This window comes from Anomaloglossus baeobatrachus, chromosome 5 (assembly GCF_048569485.1).
Source record: "Anomaloglossus baeobatrachus isolate aAnoBae1 chromosome 5, aAnoBae1.hap1, whole genome shotgun sequence".
In the NCBI taxonomy this organism is placed as follows: Eukaryota; Metazoa; Chordata; class Amphibia; order Anura; family Aromobatidae; genus Anomaloglossus; species Anomaloglossus baeobatrachus.
The window spans coordinates 81,793,809-81,805,692 of NC_134357.1; the positions used below are offsets into that span (position 1 = coordinate 81,793,809).

The 11,884-nt window shown below is 43.9% G+C and overlaps 1 long non-coding RNA gene across 1 annotated transcript in view; it reads right to left on the reverse strand.

Moving 5' to 3' along the window:
- Positions 1–11,634, reverse strand: part of LOC142313328 (uncharacterized) — a 37,445-nt gene extending 25,811 nt beyond the window's left edge. Inside the window, exons 1-2 of the long non-coding RNA XR_012754419.1 lie at positions 11,494–11,634; positions 5,531–5,662 (exon numbers count right to left, since the gene is read on the reverse strand). This is a non-coding gene — a long non-coding RNA (uncharacterized LOC142313328). The remainder of the gene's footprint in view (positions 1–5,530; positions 5,663–11,493) is intronic.
- Between the last annotated feature and the right edge of the window lie 250 nt (positions 11,635–11,884).

Genomic DNA, 11,884 nt, shown 5'->3' on the forward strand with positions numbered 1-11,884 from the left:
GGCCGTGGCGCTGAGGACGTCAGTACCGTGGTCTGCATGGCTGGGGACAGGTGTGTGTGTGTGTGTGTGTACACATGCGGAGTGCAGGAGGGGACGGAGCCCAACGGGGAAGTGTCGGGCTCCCTGCACACGTAGCCAGGGTAAATATCGGGTAAAAACTAAGCAAAGCACTTTGCTTGGTTACCCGATATTTACCTTGGTTACCAGCGTACACCGCTTAGCGCTGGCTCCTTGCACACGTAACCAGGGTAAATATCGGGTAACCAGGCAAAGCGCATTGCTTGGTAACCTGATGTATATCCTGGTTACGTGTGCAGGGAGCAAGAGAGAGCATGCACAGCGAAATCCTACGGATTGCGCTGCTCAAAAAACGTTACAAGCTGCGTTCCTTCCGCCTCGCAGTCAGTCGTTCCACGACTGATCAGTCAGGCGGAGGATGCAACGCAGCATCATCAGTCACAATCCGCCGCTCATACAAGTCTATGGGAACCACGGAATCCGCCAAACGGATTCCGTTGTTTACCAAAGCAGCGGATTGTGACTGATACAATTTAACGGAAGTGTGAACCTAGCCTAAAGTGTACAAGTGCAAAAACATACTCATGCATTTGATACAATTTTGATAAATTTGCAGCTTAGTTCGCATTACAGTCTCAGCATTTGCTAAAGGGAATCTGTCAGCAGGTTCTTGCTACCTCATTTAGGAATAGTAGAATATAGAGAACAGAGATCCTGATGCAAGCAATAGAGGGGAACCCACACTGTTATTTTATTAACTTAAATATTAAAAAAAAACAAAAAAAACAACAGCATTGGGTCCCCTCAATTTTTGATAACCAGCCAAGGAAAGGAGACATTAGTAGTGCATCCATTAGATACACCAATTCTGGCGCTTTGCTTGACGCTTCCCAATTGCCCTGGTGCGCTAGTAGTATTTTTGGGGTTTATGTCAGCTGTGAATTGACAGATGGCCACAAGCCTTGTAGTAATGTAGAAGCCTCTATCAGACAGTCCCATTACTGACCCAGCAAGTATACAGTTAAAAAAAAAAACAAAACACACAGAGACACTCTGGAAAAAAAACCCAGTTTATTTGAATAAAGACTTCCCCACAGTCTCTCTTTCATCTATTTATTAATTAAAAAGAAATCCTCAAAGATTCAATGTAATTCAATGGTGTAATGTCCCATGATGGCCATCGATTCTTATGGAGCTTTGTTCTGCAACAGGTCCATCAGACAACTGAGAAAAAAAACATCATTGTTCCTACAACCCCTGCACCATTTATTACTACTCTACACTTATGTTTACATAGATTCATTACATATGAGTGTAGGTGTGACTGATTTTTCCTATTAAACTTTTTTTTTTATATTAACAGGCCCATTAGGAAGAGCTGGGTAAAGAGCCAGAATTGGTGCATCAGATGTGCCACTTCTGGGGTACTGCAGTTTGTTATTTTTAGGCTGGGCAGGGCCAAATAATGATGGGCCTTCCCAGTCTGATAATACCAGCTCTCAGCTGTCTGCTTTACCTTGGTTGGTTATCATAAATAGGGGGACCTCATTTTTAAATTATTTAAGTAAATAATGAAAAAAAAAAAAAGGCTTGCAAAGCCCTCTATTTTTGATAACGAGCCAAGGTAAAGCAGACAGCTGAGAGTTGCAGCCCAAAGCTGTCTGCTTTACCTGCCCTGGTTATCAAAAATATGCAGGATCCCACATCTTTTTTTTTTTAATTATTCCTTATCAACATTTGATTGCAGAGCAATTGTCCTTCTCTTACCCCCATTTTGCTTCCTTTTCCAGTCCCAAACCCCTACTACGACCATTTGACAGCCATTTTACAGCATCAAAGTTCTCGTCCCATTGACTTATATGGTGTTCGGTGTCTGGGGTCAAGTCCGGCTTCCGAACCGAATTTTTAGCTATAGTCCAGGGGCACCAGGCAAACCAAATTTCCACAGGTTTGCTCATCCCTACTTACCATATCTATTTAGTAAGCTAGGTGCTGGTATCTCCATAGTAGGCTTACTTTGGTTACCATATATAGTAAACTTATTTTGGTTAAAGTGTCTATGTAGTAACCTGGGTTTGGTTAATGTATCTATTTAATAGGGATGATTGTGATACTGCATCTATGGAGTAAGCTTGGTGCTGGCACATTATCGATGTAGTAGGCTTTGTTCTGGTTCTGTATCTATGTTTTAAGCTTTTATTAAGAGGTCAATCATGTATCAAGAATTGTGCATATATGTACAATCTCAACATCTGTGGTATTTCCACCTTTATGCAGCAGCCAGCGTTAATAGATTCCCACCCATTGGCTGGTTCTGTGCGCTTGTTCCCCAGTCTACAATTTGCCAACTGAATGGGCAAAAGCTTTTACAAGCTTATTAATGGAGGAAAACCAACTGAACCACATAAGACATAAGAACACTGCTAATTGAATGTGGGATGCACAGCAATAATGAGAGATCAAGTCTAAACAACAAGTTGTTTCTTCAGAGGAAACTGTTATAAATCAGGAAAAGAAAATAAATGTGTGACGCCCTGGCAAAACCATATAATAATAGGCCCCTCTATAACACCTTCCCTCACTAGGAACCACACAGCCAACCAGAAACCCTAGTCACCCCCCTTAGGGAAAGATTGACACACCAGTGGGCGTGACCAGGCGGTTAGGACACGCCCACCCATGGGTCCAGACAGCCCGGGGCGGGAAAACAGTTAGAGAAGTATGGAGTGAAGTTTGGAGAGGAGTGTGGGCTGGAGCTAAGTGTAGCTCCAGCAGGAAAGTTCAAGTTGGACGGTACCAGGGTAGGAGCCCTGGTGCCTTGGCTAGGAGGCAGACGGTGGTCTCCATCAGCAGGAGACGGAAAGACGGCTCAGCAGCACCGAGGTGGCCCGGGACAGGGTTGTAGCCCGCCGATACCGACACGAGGAACCGACCCAGAAACCAGAGCACAAAGGGGGTACTCGGACCCTGAAGCCAGGAGCGGAAACCAACAGACGGTTAATTCACCGATTGAGGCCAGGACTAGAGGTCCTGTCCCACCCAAAGTCCCTCATAGAAGACAACAGGCCACTGATAGGGATAAGAGGTCACCGCCAGGGCCCATAGATCCCACGGGCCAGCGTCTGCGGGCACGGCTCCTTAGGCCACATCCAGCCAGGAGCGGGCTCCTGAGTTTCACGCTAGGAAGTACACGTTACACAAAACAGTGCAGAGAAAAGGATAGACACCACCAGCTGGGTGGGGGACCCGAATGCAACCGGCCGCGGCACCGGCCACCACCACCTTGGTTTACCAGAGACTTGTGTGGTTTATTAACCGTGAGTACACAAACACTCCCTGTGGTCGCTATCCCCTGCACAGAGACACCGGGTCCTGGGGCCACCATCCCTACCCACGGAGGGTTTAACAACTGGCTGCACAACATCTCCCCCGGGTGCCCTACAACAGCAGCGGTGGTGGTGTCCCACTTCACCACACACCGTGGGTGGCATCACAAACTTACTACGGCCTAGCCCGTATATTTACGTCCTCCCCCTTTTTATTCGGCGTGTCCACGAGACCCCCGGGTCCGGAGGCCCTCGAGCCACCAACCCAGAAGGCCCGGACCCGAGCAGCGCCGGCTGCTGGCACGGGGGCGGCACAAATGCATGAGTATATAAATGAAATGATGAAAGTGATGATAGAACTGAGATGGTAGATGAGGAAATAAAACAGTAGTATTGCAACCATATTGCAATGTACAGTAGCTTATCTGACACATACATTGCACTGATCAATGTACGAGAAACAAGGAGTGAGACGGACGTCAATGGAGTTTGGAAAGATCAAGCTACTAGATGAATACTGGAGAAAGGAACTTCTACAGAACTCCACAGAAGGTGGCAGTGAATTTGCTCTTAAAAGGAAAACAACCCCTAGGATTTTCCAGACACTGCGGAGAAGATTATGAGCAGCAGGGCGCCGTGCACAGGTGTAAGAAAAAAAAAATCTGTGCATGCGCCGATGCCGCTCATGGTCTTCTCCACAGTGTCTTCAATAATATGGTGCCGGAGATTGTGGTGCACGCTTTCGTGGACTTCGGCGCCATTTTAATGAAGACAATCACTATAGCAATGCGCATGCGCCACCAACAGCTGCCATGGTGGTGCAGCATGAAATTTAGATAAAAAAAAGGGGGACATCATAGAGGACGCAGGAGGAGGAATTTAGAGTGAGGACCCAACCCACAAAAGCCTGCCCCAATGCACACGCCAATCAAAGGTGCAGTGCGTTTCTGGAAATTTGATTAAAAATATTTCAGCAATCAAAAATCCAATCTATCAAAAAAAGATATGCTTGTGAAGAGGGGAACCAGGTGATGGCCGGCAGTGCTTCCCGTTGCTTCATTAAATGTAAATGTTCATGTGATGCTCCTGTTGGGGCATGAGGCATTTTTTATTACGTCCTGTGTTACCTCGTTTTTCACTTTCTGGGTCCTGGTTGTAGACAGGGAGGGTGACAGAAGTCATACACTAGTCTCTTGTAAACAAGCAGTAACCATTTTAATGTAGATTATACTTCTACTGTACTTCAGCCCCAAAGGGCCACTCGTGCTGTTGCTGCTCTCTCGGGGAAGGGGGGGATTTCTATCTTGCTGGCATTCACCCTGAAAACTATCCTCCACCAGCTGAGTCCTCTGCTTCCTCCCCCTCTAACCTTTCCTTGCGGCTGCGATATCTCATTTGGGCCCTCAGACAACTTAGCTACTCCCGACCAGTTACAGGTTCCGCCAGGCCTATACCACAACGTCCCACCGATATCAGGAAACTCTACAGCCCGTCCGCAGGTTGAGGTCTTGCTTGACGCATGGGAGGATTCCTCCCTTCCTGGACAGGCCATAGCTTCGGGCCCTGTTCGCACTCTTCACTCTGTTCAAAAGTTCCTTTGTATCTCATCCCATTCTGCTCCCTCCTTGTCTCTATCTCCCTATTAACCACTCCCCTGCTCTCTGTTCCTGCTCTGTTCTAACAAACTAACTACCACTGACATCCCACTCCTGCTACCTGTTCCCTAGTTACGCTACCCTAAAACATCTTTTACTGCCTTTACTTTACATAGAAAAGTTCCCTTTAATGCAATGGATACAAGGTCACACAAGAAGGGAACTATAGTATGTTTTAAATCCTACAAACAGGAATACTTAAAGGGGTTGGCCAACTTTTGGGGCAATTTTTTTTCTTAAATGCCTTAGAATTCACATTTAATATGACACGTGTAGGGTCTTTTTAAATTAGCCTGTATTTGTACAGCGCGTCATCCGTTCTGTGTTTCAAAGAGGCTGGCTGACTGTTCTTTATCATGGCTAAGACTGGATCTTTCACTGTCACAGCTTAAAGCAGCCAAATCGTCCCCCTTGTATCAATATAATAGGAAACGCTGTACTGTGTTGGACAATAACAGAAAAATGCAATCGTACTGTATATTTACTTTTTATTTTTGTAAATCTTTTTGTCCTACCTTATTCTGCACTTACACAGCGAGACTGCCATCTTTTTTTCATTCTTGGTTATATATGGCCCCATAACTTATGTACTAATGAAAGCAGCATGCCTTTTATGTGATCCAGGACACAGCACCCCGCTGCGATGTTCTTTAGGAGCGAAGCCTGAAAAATGAGACAATAATGTAACTGAAAGACAAATTGAATCAGTTCTATTTATATGCAAATTGTCTATAAGTAAAACATTTCCGAAAATATCGCACTAACAATGTGTTACATCAGAAACCACAGGAACGTATGTAAAGCCCGAGAACACGACCAAATATGAGGCTAGCAACATTCAGAAAAAAATCAAATAACTGTTTCAAGAAGATTCCTGTGATTCCTTTTCCAAAATAAAGTTTGTGAAAAGTACAGAAAATAACTTTTAAAAATTCCTGGAGAAAGGAGCAATGGGAGTGATTGTACTCACTTTGGAGGGGGGGGGGGGAGTTTTAAATGCTGCAGTATGCTCCAACTTTATACCATTTTACTTTGCTGGCATTAATGGAAAGATTTTTTTCTTCAAGCGTACCTGTTGTTTCACGTTACTTTTCAGAATAAGATGTGATGTTTGTGTGAATACATTAAGAATAAGGTTTTTTACTGGTTATTATATGATATTTATTGACTAGTTTTCCTCTTTGCAGGATTTACCTTAATTTGTCAATTGTCTCTGAGCAAGTCTGAGCAAGTGGGTGGAGACTGCTCTAATGTTTCCCATTTACAGTAAATAATGAGGTTTTCCTGCTCATCTATCCTTCTGTATCTCAGCATCAGCAGCAGTATGTAGGGCATTATATAGTAATACTGCGCAATTTAATTGTGAATGCTCTACTACAGCGGTGTGGAACCTTTTTCTGCCGGGGCCCATTTGGAAATTTCTACCATATTTCGGGGGCTGCACAAAATTATCAATTTTACCCAGCCATGTTTGGTCAAACAACTCACTGTTACGACTGGAGCTTCTTCCCTTTGGTGCAGCTGTGATATTAGGCAATATTGATCTTGTTACTTCTCACAACTACTTTTCCAGGTTTGAGTCGACTGGGACTGCTGTATATACATCACAGGAGGGGATAGAGGCATATACATCACAGGAGGGGCTGGGGGTATATAGCACAGGGGAGTGCTGGGAGGCATATACATCACTGGGGAGGCGGGGGCATATACATCACAGGAGGGGCTGGGGGTATATAGCACAGGGGAGTGCTGGGAGGAATATACATCACTGGGGAGGCGGGGCATACACATCACAGGGGAGGGTTTGGAGGAATAATGATCACTAGGGAGGCTGGGGGGCATAGACATGACTAGTGAGGCTGGTGGGCATAGACATCAAATGAGACGCTGAGAGCTAATATATCACTGGGGAGGCCTGGGAGGAATATAGATCAATAGAAAAGCTGTGTGGCATAGACGTGGCTGTGGAGCAAAGATATCACTGCAGGTAGATACATCAATGGGGGCACAGACATCACTGGGGGTATATACATCATTGGTGGGGAACACAGATATAGCTGGGGGGCACAAACATTTCTGGAGGTATTTACATCACTGGAGGGGCTGGGAGGAATATTCATCACTAGGGAAGCAGCAAGGCATAGACATCACTCGGGGGTACAGACATAGCTGGGGGCACAAGCATTGCTGGGGGTATATACATATCTAAAGGCACATGCAGGAAAATGCTGGGGGGGGCACAGACAGCCATGTTGGGACCATCAGTTGTGTTGTACAGAAGTCTGGTGGATACACAGCGGATAGTCCTACTGATGAGACTGTTAGAATTTGTATTATGGCAAGAAAAAAAGCAGCTAACAGTCTCATCAGTAGGACTATCAGCTGTGTATCCACCAGACTTCTGTACAACACAACTGATGGTCCCAACCCCATTTATAAGGCAAGAAATCCCACTTATTAAACCTGACAGGGCACACCTGGGAAGTGAAAACCATTTCCGGTGACTACCTCTTGAAGCTCATCAAGAGAATGCCAAGAGTGTGCAAAGCAGTAATCAAAGCAAAAGGTGGCTACTTTGAAGAACCTAGAATATAAGACATATTTTCAGTTGTTTCACACTTTTTTGTTAAGTATTTCATTGCACATGTGTTAATTCATAGTTTCGATGCCTTCAATGTGAATTTACAATTTTCAGAGTCATGAAAATAAAGAAAACTCTTTGAATGAGAAGGTGTGTCCAAACTGTTGGTCTGTACTGTATGACATTCATTGTAAAATGTACTATAAGCGCAATGACTGCGTCCTGTCCCTTTAAATCTGCAGCTACCTCTGTAACCATGGTAACCGCATTGAAACAGCCAATAGAATTGCTCAGTTAGAATTGAAATGGAAAAAAAAAAGCAGTTTGTCCTCAGTTTGTTACGCCTCATCTGAGAGTGAAGACAGACAGCGACAATCAGCGAGAGATTCCTATACATTACAAGGAGCGACAATGGCAGAGGAACCCATGGATTGGACCGCGTATGGACCCAGCAGAGGATCAGGTAGTATCATCAGTCTGTGAGGGCGACTGTTCCCTACATTTAGGGTTTCCAGGAATATTTCTTTGCTACACTTTGGGCCTAGAACCTATCAGGCAGGTAGATGCCGACTCCCTGCCTGTTACTTCTCAGGCCCATAGTAAAGAAAACTAAAATAGCCCCAGATAGCCCCTTTAATTTACTGCTAGTTTAATGGGATCCATCAATAATAATTGCACGGGCCTAGTAAACACCAAAGATGGCCAAGATAAGGATATTCCAGTACTGACCCAAACAGTTTGCTGTGCGCTGGTCCTGCCTACATGGACAGGACTACTGACAGGGAAGACGGATCAACATTAAAAAAGTAACAAAAAGCTTAAAAAGTAAATGTCATCAGAAATCGGCCTATTATTTATATCAGGTTTTTGTGTATGATGTATTTTTTAACAATAAAATGTGTCATTTTTTTTCATCCATATGACAGTCTTTATTATACGGTTAGGACTGATCCCAATTTCTGGTTGTGTTTCCTTCAGCTTACGTCACACCTGAGGAGAAGCTGAGAAGATTGTCCCATTGTATGATGATGCTGCCATCACCCTTCTTCAAGAAGGTGGTCAGTGAGAAAACTGAGGGCAACATCACTGTCTTTTTTATAAAGGGGGTTGTGTATTTGGATGTTCATATTTATCTTTCTAACTTAATCTTTTGTCTTCCCAGCGCCTGATGCCGACTAATCCAATGGCCCAAAGGAGATATCAAGTCAGGAAAGTAGAAAATCCAGGACCATCCAAACCCATCCAGACCAGAGAGAAGAGAAAGAGAGAAGAAGAAATAAAGACCATGAGAGACCTCTGCAAAGACCTGGATGAAGAAGAACCAGTGAAAAAGCCGTCAGTAAAAAAACTGAAATTGGACAAATTAAATCTACGGATTCCTCAAAGAAGGACGACGCAAGAAAGACAGATTCCTGAGAGGAGGCCGACACCAGAAAGAAGAATGCAGCAGGACAATAACCACCAAAATGTGAGCAGGTTCCTGGGAGGAAGAAGAAACCTCATATGGACCATGCTGCTGGGACCTCTCGAATGAACGGCGGTGGTGAGTATTAATAAAAAAACTAGAAATAATAATAATAGTAATAACATGAGTAATAATAAGAACGTAGTTCAATTATTAATGAAATAAGGGTAGTGATAGCAGTAGGTAGAACAGACGTTTGATCCAGGGTCCTAGGACTGATCGCCTTTTCTCGGGGTCAAGAAGGAATTTTTCCCCTGTGACACAAATTGGCTGAAGGTGTCATGGGGTTTTTTGTCTTCTTCTGGATCAACAGTGGGGGGATAGTTTAGTATTAATAGTTTTAGAAAACACTAAATTAGAAAAAAATAATTTAGAATAACACTGTAATAAGAGAGCAGGGTAAGAATAGTATAATAGCTACACTCTGTACACACTATAGGACCAGTATAATTAGCTCTGTAATATTAATTACTTCACTACACATAGCATCATTAGCTTTGATCCAGGGTCCTAGGACTGATCGCCTTTTCTCGGGGTCGAGAAGGAATTTTTCCCCTGTGGCACAGATTGGCTGAAGGTGTCATGGGGGTTTTTGCCTTCTTTTGGATCAAAAACATTAGGAATTATTTATTAGGAGTTTTTAATACAACACTTAGAACAACAGGGGTAAGAAAAAAATAAAATAAAAATAACAATAGGTGAATATATAAAAAAGTAATAGTGCCGTAATAATAAAAATGGTAGTAATAATCTCACATTTGTCCTAGCCCCAGTTAGTTAGCAATTTAGTGATAAGTTAGTGTAGGGACCCATCTGAAGAGGTCGCCTTGACGTTGGCAGATGGGCTCGCACAATTTGATCACATTGTGCGCCAAGAACCTCACATGTATTTGTATAAAAATGTAGTATCTATGTAGAGATTATGGCAGCTTAACCCTTCATATGCTGAAGTCCACATCTAGGTGGTTAGTCAGAAGGAGAGGGCTCTTTCTACACTCAATGGATCCCAGTGATGAGATTGCAGGTGCTGATGGATTGCCGAGACCCCCATGACTACCATCTTACTCCTCCTATTTGACCCCGACACAGACCTAATTGGGTATCTGTCAGAGTTCTCCAATTGCTCTGCCACTGTTAGTTGTACCGCTGCTGCCCATCAGCTCTTTACAATGCCATGGAGTCCGGCACCTTACAGTGTGAGTCATCAGACATCACGCACAGTGGCTGGCACAAGTAGTTCCCCACCAAGCTCAGAACTGACTAATCAGTGAATTCATTTATACACCTTGATAAATAAAGATCACTTCATCAGCCGTCTCCTGTGTTCTGGTAATAATTGTCCTCCGTCGTATCTATTCTAATAAAATACTAAGTGAAGAGCAGATGTTACTGTATTCCTGACTCGCGCATTCATACACATTACTCTGTGTGCAGCCACCTTCACGCTCCGCTCTCAGAGGTCGTGTTCTCCCTTCACCAATATTGGATATCACTATTCCCCTCCTCCACGCAGATCTATAAGGCTCACAACCCAGAGGTGTAGCTAGGGGTTTAGCTCAGAGGGGGTGAAACTTCTGAGTGGGCCCCTAACCAGGTAGCCATATTTACAATGATGGTGTCAAAGCCTAATAGCTTGTGTAGACAACCGTATTTTTGGTCCAAGCGCGATCCAACAAAATAGCGGATCGCTTTCAGACCAGTGTTCTCTAATGAGGCAGTGCACATATTTGATTTTGTGCTCAGTCCAAGTGGTCTGAGAAAAAAAATAAATTGCAGCGTGCATGCGCAGATTGGTACAATTAAGTGTAGCGGCCGTAGTTGGCGTTCATGCTGTTCTAAGCACTTAAATTGATCAAGTACCCTACCAATAAATCAGATTAAAGCCTCATGCAGATGTGGCTAGAAGTATGGCAATCGCACACTTGTGGTCACATGACGGCCCGCTCTCACTTTGTAAAACCATGACAGTGCACTGTGTGCAATGCATGCTATGAGGATTCACAAGTCTGCAGTCACAGGCCATTAAACAGTTGCCAATCGGCTTCATATAACCAGTCGACTATCATTTAAAGGGAATCTGTCACCAGGTTTTTGCCCTCTAGTCTGAGAGCAGCATAACGTAGGGGCATAGATCCTGATTCCAGTGATGTGTCACTTACTGACCTGCTCAGTGCAGTTTTGATAAAATTCCTGATTATCAGCAGTAGATTATCATTATAGGACTACTTTGCATGCTGCAGGTAGTCCAACATATTCATGAGCTCTGTATAACTGCTAGATCTGCAGCCGAGAAAACATTGATTTTATCAAAATGACAGCAAACAGCTCAGTAAGTGATTTCTGGAATCAGGGTCTCTGTCACTACATTATGCTGCTCTCAGATGGGGGAGAAAAAACCTTGTGACAGATACCTCTTTGAATGCAGGGATTGTCCAGTATAAATGTTACCTTAGATCCAGGTACCGTATTTGTGACTCCTTCTCTGATTGGTTTTGTCTCACTCCATTCTTCTTCATCTGTTCCAGACGGCATGATGACTTTGGACGTACACAGCTTCTTTCCGCAGACTTCCATTCTCTGGTTTTCCACAACATATCCCAACATGATGCCCTAAAAATATGAGCATCATTATTACATCTAAATAAAAAATATCCGTACATACTGTGCACTAGAAAAGATATTTCCCCCCACTATGCTCCCTGATCAAAAAGTGAACCCCTACACTATCCCCCTAATGATACATGGCCTCCACATTGTGCCTCTCATATACTACAACCCCTGCACCATCCCTCACCATGAATTATGTCCGCCACAATGTCTTTCCTTATAAAAAATATCC